Below are 6,654 nucleotides of genomic sequence, written 5' to 3'. Positions count from 1 at the left end.
GATGGTGGTGGAAAGTATGGAAACTATCTCCAGGCACACTTCAATTCTGCACAGTCCTGTGTATTCTGCCCCAGGTTGCAACGCCATTTTCAGTCATAAACTTGCACAGTTCAGGTTGGAACTGCTTCTGATTTACACTGCTTCATAAGCCACATCCTAAAACCAGACACAGATAACGTTTACTCTGTCTCAGAATTTATTTCAACAACCTTCATTTTCCTTCCTGAAGGGAAGAAGTTTCTTTCCCTCAGTTGTATCATAGGTATGGGTTGTTTTTGTTGTGGATTGCTCTTGACTTCGGAGGCAGGGTTTGCTTTGGTGCGGTGTATCATGTACCTTTGTTCCCCAGGTAAAGCTCCTGAAATCTTAAGACTTCTTAGACCTCAAGGTGCATGCAGGATTTCCCACGCAATTCAGCAACACATCCACCCCACGGGGCTCAGCCAAGTCAAGCCAGACAATCCCATCCTGAGTGCCCTTGGGAGTTTCAACTGGTTTGCCAGGTGGATAAAGCCTGCAGCTGAGGCTGGCAGGGCAGGGGCAGAACAAAGCAAAATTAGGAGCAAGGCAGGAATCCTACATAATTCCCCTCTGTGCTGGAAGAATGACATTTTTGGAAATGGCACATGCAGCAGCCACATCCCTGTGAGCACTGCTGACTAGACTGGCCACCTGGGGTAAAAGCAGTGAGCACAGGTAGGAAGGGCGTGGGAAGGTGGCATTTTTTTCTCAGTTCTGAGACAGTGGAAGGGGCTCTCAGTAGTGAGCCTCTGTGTAGCCTTCAGCCAGGATGGGCAGAAAAGACATCAGTAGGAAAACAGTTGTTGGTTAGCTGTTTTATGGACAGTTGTGTCCATGTACCAGCATGCCTATGGTTCACCCACATCAGAAGAAGGATTAAGGGACCATTTGTAGGTGAGGAAGGCATGGAGGACCTAAAGGTTTTTCAGGTTTGGTATAGGAGAGATCTGGGCTTACCAAGAGATAGGGGGGAGACAAAGAGCAGGGATATGAACGATGCAGAGCCAAACGTCATTTATTCTTCCACCAACAGCATTATTTGCTGTTCTCTCAAATAACAATTGCTACAGACTGTAAATGAGGGAGTCTGAAGCCACTCTAGATCTACTAGCAAATATAATGGAAAAGCCTTTTCTCTTGGATTTAATTTAAACCTTGGGTCAATCAGAAACAGAGAGAGATTTTGCCCAGAGAGGTTGTGGGACACCCTTGGAAGCATTCAAGGCCAGGTTGGATGGGGCTTTGAGCAACCTGGTCTGGTGGGAGGTGTCCCTGCCCATGGCAAGGGGGGGCTGGAAATAGATGGTCTTTAAGGTGCCTTCCCATCCAAGCCATTCTGTGATTTTGTGCATATTTTCTGTTAGAAGCAATGGAAGCCACATAACCGCTCATGAAAGCTATGATGTAATCTTACCTGATTTTGTTTGGGATTTTTTGAGGAATGTGCTGTCCTGGTAATGTCCAGAAGGGTGCAGCAGATGATATTGTTTTGGAAAAGAGGGTGACACTAAATGCCCAGCATAGGCAAAGGTGTCAGATGTTTGTCCACACAACTGAAAAAATCCCAAGGGATTTATTATTTCCTTTTTTATCTCACAGCACTCATAAGGAAATCTGTCCTATACAAATATGCTCTTATTTGCTTTTTCAGCTCTTTCCCCCTCCCTTGCCACCACAATATCAGTAGAAGACCAAGACAATGAAAAGGAATGATAAGGAAAAGAGGAAAAGATGATTCAAGACTGAAAGTTCAGTTGCTGCTAGAAGGAGAGCATGGAAGTTTGTCAGAAGATTTAACTGTGCACCCAGGAAGCAACTTGCAAACATGTCTGCCTTCAACCCCACCATATCACAGAAACTCTGCAGGCAAATTTGTCCTTTTCCACCACCTCCACAGCTGTGTCCCTCCAAGGAGACTGAGGGTCTCATGCTGGCTTTTACAAACCTTCAGCACTAGTCTGGATGCCAACAAAAGGAAGATAACAGTATTGATAAGATGTTTGCTTTTTCCTGCAGACTACAAAACACGCAATAATTTCATTATTGCATTTTCTGTGTTTCTGAAAAAGATATTGATTGTTGAAATAAAAGAGACTTAAAGCTGGTTGGTTTGAATATTTCATATTAGTAGGCTCAAAAGCTTCATTTTCTCAAAACTGTATTCCCTCTATCAAAGACGGCATACAGGCGTGAAAAACAGAAAAAAAATGAGTGAGAAAGAACAGTAGAGAAAAAAAAAACACACACACAAAACAAACAACAAATGAAACATTATCATTCTAAGATACTGAAAAACATAAAGACGTGGTGAAAAATAAAGGCACCTATTTGGAACAAGAACAACAAAAAATGAGACAGTGTAGCAGATTTCACCTGAATTTGAAAAATTAGAAGGTGAAGGAAGATTCCCTTGAAAAGGAAAATAAATATGGATAAAATGAACAAGTGGCTTGTGAGCTGAGACTAATGTTTTTAGATTCATTTGGAAAAACAGCACAATAAAGCTAAGTACTAAAAACAGAAAATAAAAACAGAAAAATAATAAAAACAGAAAAAAATAATAAAAACAGAAAAAAAATAAAAGCAAAAAAAATTGCCTAATGTCAAATTGTAAAATATTTTTATCAGGCTTTCAGCTTGAAGAAGAAGAGAGATTTGCACATGCTTGTTCATTTTATACCTTCACATGAAACATCATGCAGCTCTGCTGCACTGGCTTCCAGTTTACATTTTCTTAAGTGATGCACAGCAGACTTGTCCATTAACCAAAGACATAATTCCAGGCACTGATTCAGTAAACTCTGTCAGTGGCATAAAAATATTTCTGTTAACTTCAGAGGGCTTTTAGACAGGCCCTGTGGGATTTGTAAATGTTAAAATTGAATTAAAGACTCTCAGGAAAACAAATCCAGGAACAGAAAAGAGAAAGAATGCATCTCCCAACAAGTGAGTAAGAAATCAAGCATCCATCTTCAAGGACAGTTCCTTCTACAAGGACATAATAACAGAATAATTTCTCTGAAACCCATCTCTTTATACTTTCCTGAACCAAATGATGTGTGTCACGACCTCCACAAAATATGGATAAGTTACAGTTTTCCCATCAGATGCAAATATGTTCTGAAGAACCGGTTTCTAAACTACTTCGTACTTTCTCTAATCTCTAGTTGTTCTTTCCTGGTGAAAAATGCATTAATTGGAGTAGCAAGTGAAAAAACAGCTACAAGAAGTCATTGAGTGGATATTGAGTGGTGGGTACAGCTTTTGTATTTATTGGCCGTTTTTTGTTGTTGTTGTTTTTCAGTTTTACATGTATATTCAGCTGTCTAGTCATAGCATCAGCATTCTCGACCTGGTTTCCAAGGGGAGTGAATGCAGCGTCCTCTAACTTTCGTTAGTGTTTTCCTGCTTGACAGCAGTGTTTTCCATTGACACAAAACTGAATCAAGAGGACTATTAGGGCACTGTTCAGATACACTAAACACAAAGCAGGACCTTGCTCCATTCATCAGCTACACATGAAAGACATTTTTATAATTTTGGTATCTTATTGGAGAGGTCTATTACTAATCATTTGTTTGTTCTAGTAGATACCTAACATTTTTGCTAGAGGATACTAGGAATGATGGTGATTTTTGTTAATATCAGAGCCTCCACCTGAAATCAGAGCTAAAACACTAAGTACTACAGATAGATATGAGAGTGTCTCAAGCCTGGAGAGTTTATTCCATAAGCAGGCAAGGGGTGAATAAATGTAATGTCATGGACAAGGCCAGAAAATGGCCTTGTCCATGGTCAGAAATCCACATGGACACTGCCTGCCCCAGTAACTGGTGAGTGTGAGCTCTTAGCTCCACTCACAACAGCCTGTTGCTTGCCTTTCTAACCAAAGGAGGGAGTGGCTGTGAGAAAGGAGATGAGAAGAAGGCAAGAAGCTAGTTTTCCCCGCCAGGGGAAATGGTTCTGCTTAATGTGTACCAGGAGCTCAAGAATGTTTCTGAGGCACCTGCATGTTAATGCCTGTCCCATCGATGATGTCTCCTGGACAACGCACTGCAGCAAGTTTCCTATTTATAAAACAGAGACATGCTTCACTGCCTCTCTGTTGTGAGGACAGGTAAATCCAGGCTTATTTTGGAGACAAAAGGAAAAAATTGTATTACTGTTAAGCATAATCCTTTTACCAGGCTAGAAGGTAGGTAAGGTTCAAAATCTGCAGATTGTATAAATATTTAGATTGTGTAAATAATGCTGACATGAGGCCTGATCTATACACCTGAAAAATCAAACGAGTCTGTCTGTCACAGCAACACCTTCCTCCTCCCAACTTAAACAACTCTTCAAATTAAACAGAACTTGCTGGGAAGCTGTGTGGGGTAGATTGGAGAAAGGGAGAAATGATAAAAAAGAATCAGTTGTTTTGGCCAGAGATTATATTACAAGAGGAATACAGAATAACCTTCAAATACAGATGTATAAATATATAAATATGTATATATATATGTAAATATGTATATATATATGTTATATATATAATGAATACTGCAAAGAAGTGTAGTTAGTCAGTTCATCATAAATGTGGAGAATAAGTCCAGCAGTATGGATTTAAATATACAAAAGAAATTTAAGATCAAGATTAGAAAAAAAAAAAAAAAGTCTCTTTGAAGATTATTGAGAGTAAAGCACTAACATTTTGCCTGGGGAGGTTGTGATATATTTGTCACTGGAAGTTTCAAGAACAGGTCTGATGAACAGTTGACAGACATTTCAAATCTCCCTATGTTCCTACCCCGCTACGGTTGAACTAGGTAATCCTTTTTGTTGTCCTTTTCCTCTAATTCCTCTAATTCTGTGAACCCAATTTAGCCCCCGCAAAAATCCTCAAAACAGCAATGATACCACTCTCCACAAGCCACTGGAAGTAATCCTTCTCTTTTTTTCTGCAGGATGTCTTTGCATTTGCTCACTGCCTTTCTTCTCCACTGGTCTCCTGTTACAGCTTGAAGACATGAAAAGAAGAAATTAAATTCCAGGACTCCACAAAAAATTCCTAGATCTACATACTCGAGTTCCTGCTGCCACTGTGCCTGTTATCCCCCCCTGTTATTTCCACATGCCTTGCTCCGTTCATGGGCTGCAGTTCAGTGCTGCAGCTCACCTGTTAGAGCATTTTAGTTTCCTTCAGAAAGTACAACACACAGAATCCCTGCTTGAGGAAGACTTCCTGAGCAGAATAACTCTCTTTAATGAAAGATCTCTTCTTTTCCAAACTGCCCAGGGAACGTCCAGAAATCTCATTTCTCAAACTGTCTTCATCATAAAACTTTGAGCATCTTTCCATACAAGCTCCCCCTGCCCCAGGGCACACAGAGCACAGTCGGTTTGCCCCTGCTTTTCACAACATAATTTTGACTGCTGGTTTTGCCTCACCTTGATAGTTCAATTGTTTTTAGCAGGAGTGCCCCACAGCTATGATGAGAAACACATGCAAATCAGACTTGTTGAGGCCTGATCTCCTGGCCTCTGCCAGTTCTCCTGCAGCTGGTGAGGGAGAGTTTCTTTCCTCCCAGCACCCACCAAACTGGGGCTCTGGCTCCCACCCAGCCACTGCTGTCCTGCCTCAGGCTCCCGTGCAGCCAGCCTCTCTCAGCATCAGCACCACAGGTGTTACTTGCACGCTCACAGTGCCGCTCAGAGTGCTCAGAGCTCTTCACCTGGAATAGCCAGATAATGAACTAGCAGATAATAAAAGACTTCAGAAAAATATCTTGACAAAAATGGCCTCGCTAAATAAGAGACTGACACTCACTTTAGCCTGCATGAGCTGCAATCATTTTAGGAGACGATTGAGACCCAACTGAAAGACAGAGCACTCTGATGGAGCATAGTCAGCAGGATGATGGCCCTGTTAATAGTCAGAAACAATTGGTTATCTAGGTCTAACTCCTTCCAAAATAGAATGTCTTTGTAGCTTGCTGCCTTTGAGGCACAGATCTAGAGTTCATTTCCTCCTGCAGTTGTTTGGTACCATCTTCCCTTCTACTGTATGTGGATATAAACAACCGAACGTCTAATTTGAAATGCACTGCATACACCCAAAATGTGAATTCGTGCTCTTTACTGTAATAATACAAGGGCTGGAAATGGGTCCCCAGGAGCCACCTAGTCCATCCACCCTCCTTCAAATGGGATCAACTGTACCATGTCCTTCCTGGCTGATGGCTGAACTTAAAAACCTCCCAGGTTTTTAACCACTTAAAAAGCTCCCAGGATGGCAACTCCATACCCTTCTCAGGAAAGCTCCTGCGGGGGCTCTCCATGGGCCGCAGCCTCCTCCAGGCCACATCCACCTGCTCCACCAGGGTCTCCTCCATGGGCTGCAGCGTGGAGATCTGCTCCGTGTGGGACCCATGGGCTGCAGGGGGACAGCCTGCTCCACCAGGGGCCTCTCCACAGGCTGCAGGGGAACTGCTGCTGCGTGTCTGGAGCACCTCCTGCCCTCCTGTTACACTGACCTTGGGAGCTGCAGGACTGGTTTTCACTCCTCTCTCCCAGTTGCTGTTGTGCAGCTTTTTTTTTTTTTTTGCTTTTTTTTTTTTTTTTTTTTCCCTTTCTTAAATCTGCTCTCCCAGA

Source organism: Anas platyrhynchos, chromosome 3, assembly GCF_047663525.1.
Source record: "Anas platyrhynchos isolate ZD024472 breed Pekin duck chromosome 3, IASCAAS_PekinDuck_T2T, whole genome shotgun sequence".
Lineage (NCBI taxonomy): Eukaryota > Metazoa > Chordata > Aves > Anseriformes > Anatidae > Anas > Anas platyrhynchos.
The sequence above is the reverse complement of the archived record's forward strand: the minus strand, read 5'-3'. Positions refer to the sequence as shown.